The sequence below is a fragment of the Scyliorhinus canicula genome, chromosome 2 (genome assembly GCF_902713615.1).
Source record: "Scyliorhinus canicula chromosome 2, sScyCan1.1, whole genome shotgun sequence".
Lineage (NCBI taxonomy): Eukaryota > Metazoa > Chordata > Chondrichthyes > Carcharhiniformes > Scyliorhinidae > Scyliorhinus > Scyliorhinus canicula.
In genome coordinates, this window is record NC_052147.1 from 60,936,623 (window position 1) to 60,959,395 (window position 22,773).

The window sequence follows — 22,773 nt, forward strand, 5'->3', positions numbered from 1 at the left end:
CCTGCATATGGAATCATAGTATCATAGAATTTACAGTGCAGAGGGAGGCCATTTGGCCCATCGTCTGCACCGGCCCTTGGAAAGAGCACCTTAACCAAACCCACACCTCCACCCTGTCCCTACATCTCTACCCCAATCCCCGTAACCCCACCTAACTCAATGTTTTTGGACAATAAGGGTAATTTAGCATGGCCAATCTACCTAACCTGCACATCTTTGGACTGTGGGAGGAAACCGGAGCACCCGGAGGAAACCCACGCAGACATGAGGAGAATGTGCAGACTCCGCACAGACAGTGACCAAGCCAGGAATTGAACAAGGGACCCTGGCGCTGTGAAACAACTGTGCTAACCACTGTGCTACTGTGCTGCCCTAAGCAAAGCGTTTCATTACCTGAGAAGTCATGAATGGTGCTGAACATTGTGCAATCATCAGCAAACAGCCTCACTTCTGACCTTATGGTGGAGGAAATGCCATTGATGAAGCAACTCAAGATGGTTGGGCCCTAACGAACTCCTGCTCATGATCTGGGGCTGAGATGAATGGCCTCCAACAACGTTAACAAAGAAAAGTACAGCACAGGAACAGGCCCTTCGGCCCTCCAAGCTCTGCCGACCATGCTTCCCGACTAAACTACATTCTCCTACACTTCCTAGGTAAAGAACAAAGAAGAGTACAGCACAGGAACAGGCCCTTCGAGCACAGGAGCATCCTTTCTGCTCAGTATAATTCAAACCAGTGGAGAATTTCCCCCCTGATTGTCACTGGGGCTGTTTAGCACAGGGCTAAATCACTGGCTATGAAAGCAGACCAAGCAGGCCAGTAGCACGGTTCGATTCCCGTAACAGCCTCCCTGAACAGGTGCCGGAATGTGGCGACTAGGAGCTTTTCACAGTAACTTCATTGAAGCCTACTTGTGACAATAAGTGATTTTCATTTCATTGACTTCAATTTTGACAGAGCTCCTTGATACCACACAGTCAAATGCTGCCGTGATGTCAAAGGCAGTCACTCTCCCCTACCCTATCGAGTTCAGCCCTTTTGCCAATCTTTGGGCCAAGACTGTAATAAGGCCAGGGGTCGAGTTGCCCTGGCAGAAAACAAACTTAGCAAATTATTGCTGTGTAAATGCTGCTTGAGAGCCCTGTCAGTGATACATGCTATCCATTTTCTGGAGGTAAGCAGATAAATTTATCCTGCTTTGTTAGAAAATGATTTCATTTGATATAGAAGTTACATAGATTAAATATGGAAGTCCTTTATGCGAAAAAGATGATCAGAATACAACTCATTAAAAATTCTAGGGAGTAAAATAGCAATAGTCTACTGCTTCAGGTAGCGAAACATATCCAAGGAAGTTCTGTACAGATTATTTGGATTTTGTAGGACAAGTCTATCTCTTCATGGGTGGGCTTGCTGTAATCACGGCGATTGCTTGCTCGAAGTTCCAAGTGATGGGTATCATTTTCCTGAAATCAGGTAGAGGGTATAACTGATGGACAACAATTTATCTAGTCTATGTTCGGTGAAAGTAAATTACCGAGCACAGACTTCTGTGAGATGTGCTGAGACCACCCAATAGTGGCTGTCCCTTAGACGGGGCAGTCTTTGGAGAAGGGGACAGCAGTCAGCTGAAGCCAAGGTTGTTGCATCTGGCCTTTCCATATTGTTCGATAGTCTCCTGGTCATTTCCCAATAATGCAGAGTGTTGCTGACTGACGCTGCCGCCGTCCTCAAAATCCAGGATATCCCGATTACCCATTTACCCGAATAGGAAAGAGATTCGCCTGTTGGAACAGCGCGCGTTTGGAGAATCTGCTGTGAAAGAGACGGTTGAAAAATTCAAACAAACAGGTGATAGTTTTGAATTCCTGTTTAAATAAAACGAATCACGTGTGTTGGATATGTTCACACTCGATTAATTCTCAGTTGTGTGTTTTTGTGTCTGCTCGAGGAGATAAAAAAACATTCCTCTATCAATATTTAAGTCATATTGTTAAATGAGTTATTTGTTTTGCTTAATGTATAAAAAATATGTCCGAGAGGTCTATTTTGGCGCTCTTCTGTTTTAAGAAGATTTGCAGTGATTCTTTTGGCGGCATAGTATTATCCAGTACTTTAAAATCGATTTTGTTGTTTCCTGGACACTTTCTCACAAGACTTCAAGGCAGAAGTAAAGGAGAAACTGTGGTATTTCTAAGCGCCCTTCATGTCCTCAGGAAATCCCCAAAGTCCTTTAACGCCCCTCAGCCTCCGGGGCTTGGTGTGATCTGAAAGATGGCGGGCAAAATAATCTAGGATAGGAAGGTTTAAAAAGGAGCACGAGAAATGGAAGAGTTGAAATGAAATTATCTTTAGCAGCTTTTAATATTCCCCAGACTGGGAGTTGATGGACGAAATGACCCTGTGTTTTGTTGTGAAACCTATTTTGTTTCAACCATTCTAGAACCGATCAAGCAGCGTTTATAATCACTGTAACAAACATCTCATTGTGCGGACAATCGGATTTCTAATTTCTGTTCACCACTGTGATGCCCAGATAACACAGTAGGCAAGATAAGGCTTTCGGAGTGTGTGGTTAGTACTAGTAGGTACGAAACTAAACTGATCTTTTTTTTTAATCATGAGTGGGTGTTGCTGGTGAATCAGGAAATATCAATTCAGTGATGAGGGCCATTGCAATTTAAAATTGTCATTAAGAGATTGAGGAAAGAGGTTAGCAGATTATTCTTTTTTAAACCGAGGCCTTTAAGAGCATAGGGTTGCTCCTGTTACAGGGAATGATTGGAGCAGGGACCATTGGAATTCTTTTTCAGGGAAATTAGATTAATATTTGATACAAAGGAAGATATAAATCATGGGAGGGGGCAGATCCGTGGGAGTAAGTAACTATGGATTTTTGTCACAAAGAGCTGGCACAGAGGCGATGGGCCGGCTGGCCTCCTTCAATGGTGTGAACATTAGTGGTTTGATGGGTATTCTCTGGCAGCCTTGAGTCAGTAGTGGCCGCTTTACCATACAAAGAGGAATCTATCTTAGAAATAAGGAGCTAAAAGCAAAAAGCACAAAGAGGCATTAATGTTGAATGTGGTTACTGGTATCAATTGAAGCAGAACCTGGCTGCTGCTTGAGCTCGATAAATACCAAATCCCGAGAAATGGGTTCAGTTTTGCCTTTGGAGTAAAGGCAGCAGAGCCCAGAAATGTCACACGTGAAGGATGAATGAACAGACTAGGTGAAACTACCTCTCTTGCATCATTCGGTTAGGGCTGACAGGGACATCAGGCCATGGCTCCACAAAGGTCGGTGGTGGTGTGTAAATGGGCGCACAGCATTAAAACCAGGGAATGGTTACCAGCAGAAAAGGAGTCTGTTCACTGTATTGTGTCCATGCAAGAGGACCTCAACTTGTCCCGCTCCACATTTGTTTCCCGACAGCCCTGTAAATGTCTCTCTTCTGGTGTATGTCCATTCCCTTTTGGAAGCCAGATTGAATCTGACTCCACCACACTCCTTAGGCTGTGCATTCCAGCTCCTAAGTGCTCACTGAATACTTCTTCCCCCCCCCCCCCCCCCCCCCATATTTCTATTGCTTCTTTTGCCAATCACTTTCTCCTCTGGTTCTCCACTCTTATAGAACAGTACAGCACAGAACAGGCCCTTCGGCCCTCGATGTTGTGCCGAACAATGATCACCCCACTTAAACCCACGTAACCCGTATACCCGTAACCCAACAATCCCCCCATTAACCTTACACTACGGGCAATTTAGCATGGCCAATCCACCTAACCCGCACATCTTTGGACTGTGGGAGGAAACCGGAGCACCCGGAGGAAACCCACGCACACACGGGGAGGACGTGCAGACTCCACACAGACAGTGACCCAGCCGGGAATCGAACCTGGGACCCTGGAGCTGTGAAGCATTGATGCTAACCACCATGCTACCATGAGGCCTACTATGCCAATGGCAACTGTTCCTCTCTGTCACTCTGCCTGGAGCTGCAAAGACTTTCAACATCTCTTATCAACTCCACTCTTGACTTTCTCTTTTCCAAAGAGCACAGCCCCCCCCCCCCCCCCCCCCCCCCAACTTCTCCAATCCACCCACTTCCCTCGATCAACTCTGTACATCTTTTCCCTCTAAAACTACCACATCCTTCCTAAAGGGTTACTGGCCCAGAATTAGACCAAGTCAGCTGAGGTCGAACCAGAGTTATATAAAGGTTCATCAAAGAGCTAGTGCTATTGTGCATTGTGCCTCAAATACTACATCTTCCTAGCTGCTTTCTCAGCCTCCTCCGGCAACTTCAATGACTTATACGCCCAAATCTCTCTATTCTGTATCCCCTTTAGAAATGCATCCTTTATTCTATATTGACTCTTTTCATTTTGTTCGACCAAAATGTGTAACTCCACACTTTTCTGCATTTACTTCCACCTGCCATAGGCCCATTCATTCTACTCTGCTGCCTATTTCTTCGTGAAGTGTCTCATTATCCTCCCCACAGTTCGCAATACTGTCACGCTTTGTGTCATCGACAAATTTTGAAATTGTGCCCTGCACACCCAAATCTGCCCTTAGTATATATTGAGAAAAGCAGTGGTGCGCGTCCCGATCCCTGGGGAACCCCGCAGGGGACCTTAGTACAGTCCATTAGTCTCCAAAACAAAAGTAAGTCCTTTGTGTAGATTTTAGCAGGTCCCATGGATTTTCAGTGTATGTGTAAATGCAAGTTCTGGCTTTTAACTGAACTCCTCATAGATCACTGCCAGAAATAGAGCTTCCAGCGTTTCGTAAGGATGTAGTGATGCCACCCATAGCTTCTTAAGAAAAGTCAGAAATCCCAGGGAATTGTACCAGAAGGACAAGCATTTAGTTTCAGCTTGGTTTCTTTCCCCTGCCATTGTCACTGTCATCGTGCTGCCAGCGCCATAGACTGGAGACCTGATTAGATGTTTATGCTGAAAATCCTCAACATTTTGCTTGTTGCAGCTCCTTAACTGACGCTTACTGCTGTTTGCAGCATGAAATTTATTGACAGGTTGCAGCAGGTGTCAATGCAAAAAAGGGCATTCCAATTTCTGCCAGTGGGAAGCAGAACCATGTGAGATGAAAGGTAATGCTATTCCAAGTATGATTATATCACCAGGTTAGCACTGCGTGTCAACAAGTCATGCAGTTTGCCACTTCTCTGTTCAAATACCTATATGAAGCAATATATGCGTGGAACATGTATCCGTAATGTGGACACATGATTTCAGTGTACTAAATATTTTTTATATGTGTGATATTTGTACATAGGATGTTGGTACAATAAAATATTTTTGTAAACATCTGTTTTTCTGCAGGGTGTAGGTTGTATTTGTGTTGGCAAGTTAGGGTCAGTGTTTAATCCTGGAGATGCATCAGGAAATAGGAAGTTGTAACATTTAGGACAGTGTTCTGAATGTGAAATCTAGGTCCACTTCAATGGTTGCAAAGTGGTGAGGGTCCTCCTCCACATTTCCAACCAGGAAATCTCTATTCTCTCTGAAAAGGAGATTTGATGTTTTTTTTTTAAATCAATGTGGAGCTTGCAATGTGAGTGTGAGGTTCGATGTGTGATGGGTGTCGGGGAAAGGCTGGACAGTTTGGCTTGGGCAGTGAGAAGGAGCAAATGGGTAAGGCACCAGAAAGAATGCATGGAGCTTGATCAAAGAGAATGATGGAGTGAATTGGGAAGGAAAGACTTCAGGTGATGATGAAGGAGAAATTGGTGAAAGGGCAGGGAGAAGAATAAAACGCAGTGAATGTCCCTTGCCACCATTCCATAGAATCCCTACAGTACAAAAGGCAGCCATTTGGCCCAGTGAATCTGCACTGACCCTCTGAAAGTGCACTCCACCTCGGCCCACTCCGCTGCCCTGTGCATTGACCATGGCCAATCTATATAACCTGCACATCTTTGGACACTAAGGGGCAATTTGGCATGGCCAATCTATCTAACCAGCACATCTTTGGACTGTGGGCGGAACAAAAGCACCCGGCTGAAACTCACACAGACATGTGGAGAATGCACAAACGCCACACAGTTACCCAAAGCTGAGTTGAACCCAAATCCCTGGTGCTGTACAACATGGCACCGGCCGTGCACGGACCCGACCTGCCAGCTAGTGCCACCCTGGACTCCCCCGGGCCACCCCCCACCAGCCCCCCCAGCCCTCATGAAGCCCCCCACCCGGCCAGCAGCACAGCTCCCACCCGACTGTTGACGGTGCTGGACACAGTCCGCAGCCGTCACCCCGGGTTCCCAACCATTGAGACCCTAAGTCAACCACACGGTCGGAAACCCGGCCCATTGGGAGCGGAACATCAGGGGAGGGCCTTCAGGTAATGGCCTGAGGCCATCCCAACGGCGTGTGGCTTGCTCCTCCATGACGCTGTTTTGGAGGGGGCGGAGCATCCAAAAACAGGCGCCACCCCTGATTCCATCGTAAAAAGGGATTCCCTGCCCGACCGCCGATTACAAAATCAGGCGTCGGTGATCGGAAAATCCCGCTCCAGGTCTTTGGCTTATTTCCCTTTTCAGTATTCCAGTGGAACCAGAAAAACAGCATGAGGAAAATGGAGTTCTAACAGTTTTGCTCCATGTCTGCTTTTCAATATTCATTTCATATTCACTCGCTGTTTTTATCGTCTTCAATCCCTCTGTTCTCCTCCTTTGCTCCATCTCTTTCTAATTGCCTTCTGATTCCCCCCAACAAGTTCCAGTTCTCCATTTCCCTATTGTGACTTTGCAATCCCAGCGTTCAGTTGCCCATTGCAACATTTTGCTCTGCTTCCCGAACAACAGTCTGTGTCTCAGTAAAAGGTATCTGTGCCTTTCACTCCTCTGGTGTTCACCAATGCCTGCCAATCTTCTCTATCTCCAACCTCTCCTAACATCTCTCATCTCCATTATGGTGCATGGCCCTCCCTTCAGCCCTGACATGTCTCCTTCACCATCTCCTTTTACACCAGGTGAGAGTGAGAGCAGTCGCTAAGGAATCTCTTGCCTGCAGGGAAGGGGCAGCAGGCTGGGAAGCAGCCAAATGTGGGTAGGGTTAGGCTGATGACCAAGTTCACTGGCTGAAAGGAAAGAGGATGGGGGCCAACAGCAGATGGGGAGGAAGGTTTGTTGTCAGCTGGGATATACTGATATCAATGGCAAACCACCTCTGTCCCCCTGTTGTGGTCAGCAGTACTGACAAGATGTTAAGGACACACTCCCACTAACAGATCTTTTTTACTTCCTGGGGTGGAGGGAGAGTTAAAATTTGGAATTGACCTAAAAACCTCAATACAGAAAAAATATTTTCAATTTTATTGGGCATTCTGACCATTTTGGCTATGGTCAGCAGCAAGTTCAGCGTACGGCCAATGGGAATACATGCAGTGGCAAGCACCACAGTTAGTTATCATCTGAGGATTTCAAGAGAGGTAAATGCAACTTTTAATAAGGTTTGACCAGTTAAAAAGATACAAGTGATTTCTCGTCCTTCTGAACATGACGTGTTTCTACTCTGGTTCAAGGTGGCTCATTTTACGATGCAGACTACATCACATGGAGGGTAGGTGGTGATCAGAGGGTCAGGATGCTGAAATGTTTGGACATTTGTACGCTCTCTCTGACACCTTGAATTTCCCTCTGTATGTTCTCGACAAAGACTCTCGACCTGTTTGGTGCCTTCTCCAATGAACCTTCTCCATTTTTGTCGGTGACAAACCAGAATCTCTCATAAGGCAGTGGGAATGTCTCATTACTTTATTCATGCTTAGAGGACATCCCAAAAGCATTTTCACTGTCCTCCCGAAAGTCTCCCGCTGTTACCAAGTTCTGAGTATAACAGTTGTTTCGGGAGTCTGGGGAGCCATTCAACTAAATGGGAACAAAGTCCCATAGCGAGCGAGTTAAGCCTCATATTTCCTGGCGCTCACAGTGCCGAGAAACAGATGGCGATACAACACCACTCTTGTGAAATAAGGGGCCTTAGCGGAGCCCCGTTTGATACACCGAGGAGCTTTGCTCTCCGCAATTCCTCAGTGTAGCGAGAGATCGGGATGTCATTTTTAAATGGTGACCCGATCTTCAAAGCCCACAACCGAGATGACCCCCGATTCCCCCCAAGCCCCAAGGCACTATGGGAAGATACCCAGACCTCCCCTCCCCCCCCCCCCCCCCCCAAAAACCCACGCAGGGCAACCCCGGCCCAATCGCACCTGTGCAAAAAATGCTACCTTGGCACTGCCCCTGCCAGCTGGAAGTGTCACCTGGGCACCTTAGCTGTGCCAGTTTGGCACCCAGGTGGCCACACCAGGATGCCAGGCTGGCAGTGCCCAGGTGGCAGCAACAGTGCCAGGGTACCACCCTGCCCAAAATGCATGCACCTGGGGGCCTCCAATCCCCTGGCAGATCCCCACGAGTGCCGTTCCGTCTGGTAACCAAGGTTTCCAAGGCGAAGGGGATAAATTCCACCTCTGGTACCTCAGGAAACTGCGAGATCGTGTTAGATCTCGTGAGGCGTTGTGAGACGGGTACATTCCGGGAGCGGGGTCTCCCGGCTTTATCAGCCAAGCTGCGCTGCAGCGAGCTGCTTTTCAGGTGCAGTGTGGCCGTTGGATCGCGCTCCAGTGTCAGGCATACCAACTGAGTGATCAGCACCTCCATGCTGTGAATATTGGCTTTGGGGAGTGTCATAATATACATCCATGTATATGATGGAGTGCAGACAGGCAGTGATTGACACACAGGAGGACCAGTGAGCACACAGATACAGCAGCCAATCACCAGACAGGACACGACCACTCTAAAGCCAGAGGGCACCAGTTTTCCCGCTCTCTCGGGATCCAGCCTCTGAGACAGTCAGAGCTCGTGAGCAGCAGCTAGTACAAACACCATGTGGTAGTCAGTTAGTCTGGTCAGGCTCGCCTCAGGTCTCCAGTCAAGTCAGCATAGTGTCAACCCACAGTTAAGTATGTATTATAGTTAGTTGTTCAATAAAATTGTGTTGCATCTCATCAAGTGTTGGAAGCCTGTCTCTCTCTACACTGCATCAAATGCAGTCCACATAGACCCAGCCAGCCCAACACATCAGGGAGGACATTGCTGTTTGACCACTTTTCTTGCCACCGGGTTTGAAACATCTTTTAAGGCACCACTGATGCCATTTCTCCAGAGCTTTAGGAGCCTGCCATCGGATGTTCAAGTCTCTGAAGCACATTGGACCATTGGAATTACTGCTGCCTAGTAAACAGTCTGCACAGGTTGAACTTTGGTGAAAAGGCTGAGGTAGGATCATGGTGTTTTCAAAGATTGGGCTTATAACTTGTAAACAACTTTTCATTTAGAGGAATGCAGTGCTGTGCATGTGGGAATGGCTAGTGCTAAAACAGATGCACCCTTCAGAGAAAACCATTAAAGAAGGTGGGGAAAGAAAGTGGCCTGGGCTTTCTTGTGCAAACATTTCTATAGGTACATGAGCTATATCAATAAGCATCAAGTGATGGCAGATAGGGTATTGGGGTGGATTTAGAGGAAAATTAACTGAAAGATTTACTTGCTTAGTCTTAGAATCTTTCCGCATCTATTGGCATGTGTTCATGTCTGTTTCGGCAGGTGGTTTTCCTGAAATAGGTCGCCAATCTGACACCACAGGCACTCTGCATCAAGCATAACTGACCAGGAGATGCTCCTGCTCTTATCACCCACCAGAGGCAAATTGGAAGGATTTACAGATTGATAATTAGCCTGTTTGGCCATGTTGTGAACACACCTTCTCTGGCCACCAAACACTGGTATGGGCCTCAAACCTAGAGCTTCTGATTCAGAAGCAGGAATGCCACCTACTTAGCCATGTGATCTCATTAACTCTGAGGCAAGGAATACAATTTGCCCTTGTTGTTATAGAAATGTCGGTATATAGAATATTAGTTTATAAGGAATCTTAATCTATAATGTCATCACTTGGAATATAATATCCATATTTTTTTAAATAGCATAAATAAAGTGCATTAGCTTCTAGCAGTTAAAATGTTGCATTTGTGATGGACAACAGCTCCATTATGGAGACACAACAGAGTCTGAGGAGCTCTCAGAAGCAGTGGCTAAGATAAGTCCAGATTGAGATCAGAGAGAGGTCATGTGATCCACCTCTTGTGTGAAATATACTGAATTTGAGTTAACAGAGACGGGCTGCCACAGGGCTAGAAGGGACATGAGCCTTTCTCTCTTTCTGAAACCTCTCTCCATAAAACTGAGCTAACTATGATTTGAAAACCCACCAGAAGATCTCATTGCTGCAAACCAAGAGTTCTGGAAGGAGGATTCTCAATCAACACATCTGTCTCCAAGAGAAAGGAGAATCAACCAGCCATGGCTGCTCCAGTGAGAAACCCAAGGAAACTAACTAATGTGAAAAGTGATCCTTGAATTATAACCATCCAAGCAATTTGTGAATATTTTTTATGACTACTTTTTTTACTTGGCCAGGTTTTAAGGTCTGATATCCTACAGAGCTTTATTTCTTTTTTGTATGCTTGTTTTTTTGGGGGGGGGGGGGGGGTGGAGTGCGGGGAGGGGGTGTGTGTCATTGTATCTGTGTTGCTTTTGCATTAGTATGGAATTGCACTTATTTCTACATTTTAAGCTTTGTGTGATTACTTTCTGCATCTTTGCCTCTGTGTGTTTTAGCAATAGAGCTAACCTATTACTCGTTAACTCAAGGAACCTGGCTGGCTAACTCTTTAAACCAAGCTACACACAATTACGTATATATATCGAATTAGCAATATCACTTCATTTTTTCAAACTCTGCTCCAACTAATCCAGAAATGGGAGAAATAGAGGAGTCAATTCAGCCATCCTAGCCTGGTCAAACATTGTACCTGGTTACAGTGATAGGGAGAAAAAAATGGACATTTTAAATTAGAGAACTGAAAATATGGATCAGTGGAGTGAACACCTGTGTCATGGGTGGCCAGGTCTTGGTGTGGGATAGGATAAGAGCAGCAGCACTTTGATTTAGCTGTTATGGAGGCTGGCCAGGAGAACATTAGAATTATTGAGTTTGGAGGTGACATATGCATGGATGAGGGTTTTGGCAGCTCATGTACTGCGGCCAGCCTTGTTATAGAGGTAGAAGCAGGGGGTCCTTGTGATTAGATAATAAAAACTAAGGCAAATCTTGGACAGTCATAAGTTATATCACAGAATGTGAAAAGGCCATGTCTATGAAACAGCAAGTTATTTTTAACAGGCTATTTATATTTTACACTCCCACTATTTATTTAATCTCCTAAAACAGATGACGAACTCTGAAATTCCATCTTAACCGCTGAAGGCAACAATGTGGTAAGAATATTTATCTCCTTTACTGCTACATCATGAAGTGCTACTTGTGTTCCTCAATAATATCCTTTGGAGATAAAGGCCTGGAAAACCACATCTCCAACCAGCTGGAAGAATTTGGCAATGTTGGCCTCCCAAAATATGAATGTTACTCTGTGCACAACCTGCTCGTGTGAGGAGCCACTTAATAGCATTTGACGCAGCAAACATACCCTCGGAATAAAATGAAGGGTTTTGATTAATCTGAATTTAAACAATAAAAAAAATGTTTTTCATGCAAACAACACATTTCTTTTATTTTGTGTAAAGAAGCCTTGGTGGTACATGTGCAGATCAAAAGGGGGGGGGGGGGGGATGCCACCCTTGCACACAAGCCACTTAATGCATGAAAGCTTAATCAGCACTTTGAGGAGTAATGCAGTGCTGGGGAAGCTATTGGTTTAAAAAAAAATAAAAGCATCAAAGTTTTAATGAAAGTCTGTTTGGATCAATGTATCATAAAGAGCATCCAAAACTGCTTAGGAGATCCTTCAGTAAAAATGAGAATGGATCTTCAGGATTTAGTCAGTAAAGCCTGCCTGCTTTGACCTTACGCGGTCTCATATTAAGTCTGCTGTAAGTCTATGAAAGCAGTTTTTGTTTGGTTAATGCGTGGGATTGCGGCCACCATTAGACAGTACTGTTTAACTGATGCTGTCACTAAACTTTAGTATGCATATAATTGGCTGATAAGACTACAGCATCAAATGGCTAAGGGACAGCTATCATAGAATTTGAAGATTTGTTCTTCTTTGCATTTCATTTACATCTCAAGCCATATTGGAGATACAGTTGAACAAAGCTACGGCTTAAACAGTGATTAGATCAGAGTGGCTTGGATTTTCGCTGAAATTGCTACGTTTTTATCCCATGTATTCAGAGCACGGGTGAAAAATGATACCTTAGGTAAACTTCATTATTTAGTGAGGCAGTTTTAGTGCATTAAAATCTGTCAATTAGTCAAAAGCCTTTGGCACCATGAGTGTCAAGGGTTAGATGTAAATAAAGCCTGGAATAGGCCAGAATCCAGCAGCACAGCTTTGATAAGAACACCTCCAACCTTCTCCTGCCCCAGCGAGTTACCTTTGCCAAACAGAAGCCTCATGTCCATGAGGACAATTAATGTTTTCATTAATCCCTCAATCTGTTGAAGATTTCAGAAGGGACATAATTTTGTTTGATACAAAGGAATTGTTTCGCGCTTCTGAATGGCATCACCTTGATACAATATTGGGTCATTTACACCTCATTTTAAATTCTGCTTCTTACATCAAGCAGTGTACAATAGGATTTATAGATTTGGAGTTGCAGACTATCTTTTTGAACACAGAATTAGAAATAATGTACTGGCTTCAAAGAATTATGGAATCTGCTTTGTGTCAAAGTATTATGTACTTGCAGCAAATAATAACAGGCATATGTAATATTATTGGGCAAGCCAGAAATGAGAAGAGAAACCATTTTCCCTCTCTAGAAGAGAAACAAAATCCATTGTAGTGAATTATGTTTTATGAAAAATAACAATTATTTAAGATGATAGTTGAAATAAAAATTAAACCTTATAAAAAAATTCAAAATAGCTCAGCTTTTTTTTTTGGAAAAGAAATCAAACAAAACACAAAACCTTTTTGTGAACTTAAATCTGTAGTAATTTTAAATATGTTCTTTAATCATCTAAATAACAGCTCAGGAAACTGCATACAAAAATATAAATTCAAGCTCCATTTCATGGAATCCCTACAGTGCAGAAAGAGGCCATTCAGCCCATCTGCACCGTCACTCCAAAGGAGCACTCCACCCAGGCCCATGTCCCCACCCTATCCCCGTAAACCCCACCTAACCTTTTTTTGGGGTCACTAAGGGGCAATTTAGCACAGCCAACCCACCTAACCTGCACATCTTTGGACTGTGGGAGGAAACCCATGCAGAGACGGGGAGAACGTACAAATTCCACACGGAAAGTCACCCAAGGTTGGAATCGAACCTGGGCCCTGGCGCTGTGAGGCATCAGTGCTAACCGCTGTGCCACTGTGCCATCCTACGTATGTAGAATTTATGTATGTAGAATATTTTTAGTTAAACCAGGTGCAAGATTAACTGGCTTAGCTTGGTCTATACAAATACATTAACTAGGAACCATTTACCATTATTCCCTATAAACCTATTAGTGAAAGTCAGTTTAAGAAGAATGGCTGAAATATTTTTCCTGAACATTTGGTCATGAACATCAAACTTACGCAGCAATATTGTAACATTAACATTACAACAGTCAAGTTGCTTTGAATCAGACAGCTCTGAAGTACGTTCCTTTTACAGGAGAACAGAATCATTATCTGAGAAGCGTACCCTATAAATTGAAGCAATTTCAGAATAAATCGTAATCTCATACCTTGCCATGAATGCGCAGCTTGAATTCCTAACATTAGAAGCCACGGGGGATGTAGTATTTTAACATAACATATTCATCTACAAAAGGTAAAGACTGAACATTCATATCAATTGCATTTGTTCCAAATATTAAGCAATATGACATGCATGAAACATGTAATTTTAGGGTGATAATTACATTGTTTATTGGTGTATTTGTGGATTAAATAACGGTCCTATCTGTGCTGCATAATTATTGCAACCTTTCAAGTGAAATTACTTTGAAATTTGATCATTTCCATCTCTGGTAGAAAATTGTGTATTCGTGGTGCAAAAATGTTCTTGCTTAAGCGTAATTTCTAGATTCTTTAAATACTTAATATTACTAAGCTTCCACAAAAACAGAAAAACTGTCAGCAGAATTTATAACCCTCTTTTAAAGATACATTTAAATCACTTACAACTTATATTGGTTATTGCATTTTCTACCTCTCTTCACTCCTTGTCTGCTCCGATTTTCCTTTCCCTAAGAACTGACAGGTGGAATAATACTGAGTTGTAAGCTGCAACATCTTATGGTTCTTTTATTCTGGTAGAATTCACACCAATGACCACAGGAAAATAGTTGTGACATTAAGCCAAAGCCAGCACGTCTATAAATGAACAGCAGCAAGTAAAATAGGAACCCGTATCGCAGCCTTGAGGAGAGGTAAAGAGACGTGAGATGGAGCCAGAGGAGCTCCTTCTGTATTTACAAAAAAAAGTAGAATGGTCAAAGTAAACCGATCACTACCATAGTGAACGGCAATTTAAAAAATCATCCATGTCCCTAGCACATCGCTAGCATGAAACAATGCAGATTTTGTGTAACTGACTGTCTTTTGTATCTTGCACGTTTGTGAACTTCTAAAATTTCAAGAGACCAGGACAATGGAAAGCACTTATTTCAGTTTTAATAATTAGAGTTCTTGAGAAGCATTGTATGAATTTTCTAATTTCTGTGTGAAACAATCAAAACGTTTCACATCATTTTCTGAAGCAGACAGAGTTGCGGGAGAAATTAAAACTTCTGTTGTACATGGCCCTTAGGAGCCAGACATTTAGCATTTTATAATGAAGTGTACATTATAATGAATATGTTTCATCATATATTTGAAAGGAACCTGAATAATTAGCACTCAAAATGTCACCTAAGATAGATTGCACTGTAACTAGAAATCTTATAAGAGGTGGGCAGCACAATTGGATTTTATTTCTTCAAAAATTTTAAATTTGAAGTACCCAATTATTTTTTTCTAATTAGTGGGGCAATTTAGCGTGGCCAATCCACCTACCCTGCACATCTTTGGGCTGTGGGAGTGAGATCCACGCAGACATGGGGAGAATGTGCAAACTCCACACAGACAGTGGCTCGGGGCCAGGATCAAACCCGGGTCCTCAATGCCGTGAGGCAGCAGTGCTAAACACTGCAGCACTGTGCCGCCACGCAATTCAATTTTTAAAACCCAAAAAGAGCAGTTGTTAAAGACTGTAAAGAAAAACTCTAAATTTCTGAGGCACTCTGAACATCATTTGATAGGCATTACAATTTTACATTAGCTCATTTGGTTTAGTGTTCTTGAGCAGTTTGAAATAAACAGAAATTTGAACGCGAAAACAGGTAATCCTTCGGATTGTTAATGCACTGGTAACAATTATTATATTGCAAATATTTTTACATCTCCTTTGGTTTGATATTTTTGTTAGTGCAGGTTCTGCCTCTAATCCTTTCCGTGAAAAGGGTAACCCTCGATAAGCATGCTAGTCAATAAAGGGGCCTTCCTCTATACTTCGGTGACAAAATATTGTGCTCACAGCACTTGCACATAAAGGTTGCTAATTGTGACTTACTGCTTGTCATTACCATGGCACAACTAAAATTGTTCTTATCTAAAGTCCATCTCGTTAATAAGGAAGAGACAGAAGCACAATAGGAATGCATTTGACAATGCAGATTTATTTTAACAATGTATTAAACCATACCCACTCCAAGTACCCTTTGCTCTTATATTTGATACGTTTTGGTTCAGTGAGGTAATGTTTTTTGCTACAATATTTTCTAAATTAATGCTTTCTTCTTTAAGTCAGCAAAATGTATTTCAAGGGCTCCAGGATCATAAAATATCTCAACTGTATGTAACAGAATGCTGGGAATCACATCAAACAAAATAATCATTTTAGATGCACGAGTAAGTAAGATGGTTGTTTGATCTTGTTACTAGCTTTGTGAATTAAAATGGACACAAGTTAAATCTTTACCCTACATTTTGCAATGAAATTCTGAAAACTCACAAAACAGAGATTTCCATCAGACAAACCATATTCTGGTCAACATATTGAACTATGCAGACTGATCAGATAGATTAAGGAGAAAATCCTCCCCAATTCAAATCCAGCAGATGGACAGTTGGGTGTCTGAAAATATCAGGATAAATATTCTACCTTTAAATTACACCCATATATCCTCTTGGGTACTTTGGTCAACAGAAAAGATGAAGCAAAAATATTTTTAAAATTATCAACAAATTTCTGAAGTGGAATAATTCTTAAATAAGGTAGCGTGGGATTCTTCAAAATGGCAGTCATTGCTCGAGAAGTACAAATGTGCCATTAATTTAATGTTAATATATTTGTCGATTTGATGCCTTTATTTGTTATTTGTATTACGCCAGCAAATTAAAATGCATTCAGTTATTTTCCACAAATTCAAAATGTTGTGACCTGCTCAGAAATGTCTGCACAAACTGATATTGGAGAGGAGGCAACATCCAGAATAAACCCATTATTAAACCCAATAGAAAAAAACAAGCACTGTTATCCAATAATATTGGCCCAGTTTTGAAGTCAGCAGTGGTTGCCAATCATTAATCTTCCAGTTGACCACAGATTTTTCATGGTTTTTGAATGACAATTTACAATAATTAGACAGGCATTTTAACATGGTTTCCCCCAACAGGGCAAACAAAGGCATCCTCAACCAATCAGATTGAGGAATCATCATTGAGCCACACAGTGTCTAATCCAGGGATTAATTAGAATATTTAATTCTCTGTAAAATCATGTACAGAAAGCTAAAAAAAAAAAGCAAGGGAGGTAAAGATGTGGAGAAGAGTAAAACTAAGGGACATAGTTTAAAACAAAGACAGAGATTAGGAGAATTACTTTCTCTCAAAATGTCATTTGTGAATGGAATCCTGTTCCCCAGAAAGTAGGGGTGGCTGGATCATTGGACTTATTCAAGGCAGAGTTAGACAGATTTTTGTTAGGCAAGGGGGTTAAGGGTTATTGGGGAGCAGACAGGAAATTGAAGCTGAGGCCATGACCAGGGCAGCCCTGATCTTACTGAAGTTGGTTAGCACTGTTGCCTCACAGTGCCAGGGACCTGGGTTCAATTCCGACTTTGTGTGACTGTGTGGCATCGGCACGTTCTCCCCGTGTCTGCGTGCATTTCCTCCACGTGCTCCAGCTTCTTCCCATTGTCCAAAGATATGCTGATTAGGTGGATTGACCATGCTAAATTGCCCCTTAGTGTCAAAAGGTTAGATGGGATTATGGGGTTACAGGGGTAGGGCGGGGGAGTGGGCCTAGGTGGGGTGCCCATTCAGAAGGATGGTGCAGACTTTATGGGCTGAATAGCCTCCTTCTGCACTGTAGTGATTCTATGATTTTACACTGCCAAGGTTTGACGAGAAAAAAGTGGAAGCGTTTTTTATCTCATTTGAGAACGTAACAAAACAACTGAATTGGCCAAAATCCTTACGGGTATTGTTGGTTCAAACAAAATGATTGGGTAGTGCCAGTGACATGTTTGCAACATTGTCAGATGAGGTATCTAGGAATTATGATGATGTGGGAAAAGCAATTTTAAGAGCAAATGAACTAGTGCCAGAAGCCTAAAGACAGAAGTTTAGAAATATAAGGAAAGAACCAGGTCTGGCATATATAGACTTTGAAATAATGAAAGAAAATAATATTAATAGGTGCATAAGAGTATTAAAAGTAGGCATAATGTATAAAGCTCGTCGGGAAATTATTATTCGAGAGGAATTTAAAGATTCACTTCCTGCTGTGTTGAGAACTCCAATGGAAGATTAAAACTGCTAGATGGGCAGCAGAAAATGGCAGATGGTTCTGAATTAGTTCATAAATCAAGGTTTGGGTTTCAACATCATTTTCAGTCTGTGAAGGATAGAAACTGGTGAAATAAAATGAAAAATCCACGGATGGCCAAGGCAAAGGCGGTACGGACGGAGATATTAAAGTGATTTTGCCTCGGGTTATACAGGAAACTCATGAGAGTGGAAGAGAGATAAGGGGCTGGATTCTCCGCTCCCCGACGTTTAAATCGCATTCAGCGATGGGGCAGAGAATCCGTTTTGCCGCACGGATTCGGGAGCTGTGTCGGTTCTTCAATTCTCCGCCCCCCCCCCCCCCCCCCCCCGAAGATCGGCGTACTCGTGTAGTACACCATGCCGAGTATCCACAGCCTCAGGCCATTGCCTGAAGCCCACCCCGTGATGCTGCACCCACGATGACGTGGACCTCTCCTGGTACCGCTATCCAGGATCCGCGCGTGGCGGCTGCGTACTCAGTCCGGGGCTCCCACAGTCAGGGGAGAGCCGATCAGCGGGCAAGTGGGCTTCATTCACGGCTGGGGGCAATTTGTGTGGGCGGTCCGGGGCGCTCGAGCGGGCGAGCGGGGCACTATTTTGCCAGTCCAGATCCGCGGGCTGAGTCCGCCATGGAGCATGGCGCGTCCACTGGAGGACACCATCAAGCGCATGCGGGGCCTCTGACCCGGAAGTGCTGGGGGCCGTATCAGCAGCTAGAGCTGTGAGCTCTACAATGGCTGCCTGCTCGACCCCTGCAAGATGATCTTTTGACGCCCGTTTTCCAGGGTAAAAGACCACAGTTTCATGATGGCATGAGGGCTTAGTCCCACAAACGGAGAATCCAGCCCAAGATGTTTTCATTGTTATAAAGTTGTACACAAAAAGTCACAGTGTTAGTGCCTTAAGAGCAGAAGAGGAACGATGTACTCTTTCAAACAGGATAAACCAGTGGGGTTTATAAAAGTGGCAAAAGAAACCATGGTTGCAGCTGAAGAAGTGCAAAGATGTGTACAGACTGTTCAAAGGTTGATGGATAAGCAGATGCCAAATCTTTAAAAACATTTTTGGCGGGATTCTCTGACCCCGCGCCGGGCCGGAGAATCGGTGGGCCCGCGATGTGTCCGCGATGGGCCGAGTGGCCACCCGTTTTCGGCGGGTCCTGCCGGCGGAAAATACACCAGGTGCGTACTGGCGGGACTAGCTCTGCAAGCGGCCTGCGGGGTCCTCGGGCGGGGGGGCGCGCAGGGGATCTAGCCCTGGGTAGGGGCCCCCATGGTGGCCTGGCCCACAACCGGGGCCCACTGATGCGCGGGTGGGCCTGTGCTGTGGGGGCAATCTTTCCCTCCGCGCCGGCTGGTGTAACGGTCCGCCGTGGCAGGCATGGAGAAGAACCCCCCTGCGTAGGCACTGGGATGATGCTCGCACATGCTGGCACTCGCGCGCATGCGCCAACTCGCACCGGCCGGCGGAGGCCCTTCGGCGCCGGCTGGCATGACGCCAATCCCGCCGGCACTGGCCTGAAGGTGTGGAGGATTCCGGGCGGCCCGATGCCAGAGTGGTTCACGCCACTCCTTTGCGTCGGTACAGCCCACCCCGCTGGTTAGGAGAGAATCCCGCCCTTTATTTGTGAAGGAAGGTTTTACTCAGTATACAAAGTGAAGTAGGTAAGGATGTTAAAATATTAAGAGATACAGGATCAAATCCATCTTTAATGGTGAGTGTAAGGAGCTCTGTAGTGCAGAAGGAGTATTGCCAGAAAAGGTGGTAATATGTGGAATTAATGGCGAAGTGAGTAGTGTTCCCTTATGTAAAGTAAGGTTAGAAAGTCCAGCAAAAGGGCAGCACGGTGGCCTAGTGGTTAGCACAACCGCCTCACGGCGCTGAGGTCCCAGGTTCGATCCCGGCTCTGGGTCACTGTCCGTGTGGAGTTTGCACGTTCTCCCCGTGTCTGCGTGGGTTTCGCCCCCACAACCCAAAAATGTGCAGAGTAGGTGGATTGGCCACGCTAAATTGCCCCTTAATTGGAAAAAATAATTGGGTAATCTAAATTTATAAAAAAAAAAAGAAAGTCCAGCAAAAAGTGGTGAAGTGGTGGCAGGAGTAAAAGAGAAATCACCTTTTTCAGGGATACATTTTATTCTGGGTAATGATATAACGGGATCACAGGTGGGAGTGCTGCCAACTGTGGTTGAAAAGGCGATTGAAAGTCAAACAACTGAGGCTTCTGGGTGTTTCAAGATTGTGTGGCAACAAGATCACAAAGCCACAGGTTGAGACAGGGGGAGGAGAAATCAAGGAGTAAAGATGGGGCGGTTGAAGTCCAGTTATCAGAAACAATGTTTGACCAGATTGCTGTTAAAGAACAAGAAAAGGTGGAGGATGAGGCTGATGTCCTTAGTTCAGGAAAGTTGGTAGAATTACAACAGATGGATTCAGAAATAATGCAGTTGTATCAGAAAACACACACAGAAATAGAAACTGAGTGTATACCGGAGTGTTATTACATTAGAAATAATGTATCAGTGAGAAAGTGGAGACCTTTACCTTAATCAGGTAGATGAGAAATGGTCAGAAAGTTATATTACCAAAGTGTTACAGAAAGGAGGGTTGTGGGTAGCACAAAACTTCCCAGTGGGAAGGGATTTGGGAGTAAAGAAAACTCAAACAAAAGTACAAAAATATTTTTATTGGCATGGACTGCATAAGATGTTATTGATTTTTGCCATACATGTAACACATGTCAGGTGATAGAAAAACCTCAAGCGCAAATCAAACCAGCACCCTGAATATCCATTCCAGCATCCATCACAGAAATATAGGATCATAGAATTTACAGTGCAGAAGGAGGCTATTCAGCCCATCGAGTCTGCGAGCACCCTATTTAAGCCCAGACTTTCTCCCTATCCCTGTAACCCAGTAACTCCACCTAAGCTTTTGGACACTAAGGGGCAATTTAGCGTGGCCAATCCACATAACCTGCATATCTTTGGATTGTGGGAGGAAACCGGAGCACCAGGAGGAAACTCGCGCTGACACAGGGAGAAAGTGCAACTCCACACAGTCACCTGAGGCCGGAATTGAACCTGGGATCCTGGATCTGTGAGGCAGCAGTGCTAACCACTGTGCCACCGAACCTTTTACTAGGGTCCTAATTGATTGTGTGGGACCCCTTCCCAAGACTAAAAGTGGGATTCAGTATTTGTTGACTATAATGGATGTGTCTACTAGATTTAAGGAGGCCATTACATTACATATATTACAACTAAGAGCTGCAGAGGAGTTAACCAAGTTTTTTTTTTAACCAGATATAGACTGCCAAAAGAAATCCAATCAGATCAAGGATCAAATTTTATGGGGCAGCACGGTGGCGCAGTGGTTTGCACTGATGTCTCACGGTGCCGAGTTCCCAGGTTTGATCCCAGCTCTGGGTCACTGTTCGTATGGAGTTTGCACATTCTCCCTGTGTTTGCGTCGGTTTCGCCCCACAACCCAAGATGTGCAGGGTAGGTAGATTGGCCATGCTAAATTGCCCCTTAATTGGAAAAATGAATTGGGTACTCTAAATTTATCACAAAAAAAAGAGGAAAAAAAGGAACAAGTTTTATGTTGTGTTATTCAGGGAAGTTATGGATAGCTTACAGGTAACGCAATTTAAATCTACAGCATATAATTGAGATGCACAGGGAGCATTAGAAAGGTGGCACCAAACCGTTAAGACCATGTTGTGGGCCTATAGTCAGGATTATCCAGAGGACTGTGTTGAAGGAATTCCATTAGTACTATTTGCAATTACAGATGCACTTAATAAGTAAACTAAATTCAGTCCATTCAAATTGATTTTTGGTCATGAGGTAAGAGAACATAAGAACATAAGAACTAGGAGCAGGAGTAGGCCATATGGCCCCTCAAGCCTGCTCCGCCATTCAATGAGATCATGGCTGATATTTTGTGGACTCAGCTCCACTTTCCGGCCCGAACACCATAACCCTTAATCCCTTTATTCTTCAAAAAACTATCTATCTTTATCTTAAAAACAATTAATGAAGGAGCCTCAACTGCTTCACTGGGCAAGGAATTCCATAGATTCACAACACTTTGGGTGAAGAAGTTCCTCCTAAACTCAATCCTAAATCTACTTCCCCTTATTTTGAGGCTATGCCCCCTAGTTCTGCTTTCACCCGCCAGTGGAAACAACCTGCCAGCATCTATCCTATCTATTCCCTTCATAATTTTATATGTTTCTATAAGATCTCCCCTCATCCTTCTAAATTCCAACAAGTACAGTCCCAGTCTACTCAACCTCTCCTCGTAATCCAACACCTTCAGCTCTGGGATTAACCTAGTGAATCTCCTCTGCACACCCTCCAGTGCCAGTACGTCCTTTCTCAGGTAAGGAGACCAAAACTGAACACAATACTCCAGGTGTAGCCTCACTAACACCGTACACAGTTGCAGCATAACCTCCCTAGTCTTAAACTCCATCCCTCTAGCAATGAAGGACAAAATTCCATTCGCCGCCTTAATCACCTGTTGCACCTGTAAACCAACTTTTTGCAACTCATGCACGGGCACACCCAAGTCTCTCTGCACAGCAGCATGTTTTAATACTTTATCATTTAAATAATAATCCCTTTTTCTGTTATTCCTACCAAAATGGATAACCTCCCATTTGTCAACATTGTATTCCATCTGCCAGACCCTAGCCCATTCATTTAACCTATCCAAATCCCTCTGCAGACTTCCGGTATCCTCTGCACTTTTTGCTTTACCACTCATCTTAGTGTCGTCTGCAAACTTGGACACATTGTCCTTGGTCCCCAACTCCAAATCATCTTTGAGGATCACTTA

The 22,773-nt window shown here is 43.9% G+C and overlaps 1 long non-coding RNA gene across 2 annotated transcripts in view; it reads left to right on the plus strand.

Annotated features, from left to right (window-relative positions):
- The window catches only part of LOC119954408, a 106,097-nt gene that overhangs the window by 11,913 nt on the left and 71,411 nt on the right, over nt 1–22,773 (plus strand). For both annotated transcript variants that reach the window (XR_005458240.1, XR_005458238.1), the window contains one exon: nt 11,325–11,371. This is a non-coding gene — a long non-coding RNA (uncharacterized LOC119954408). The remainder of the gene's footprint in view (nt 1–11,324; nt 11,372–22,773) is intronic.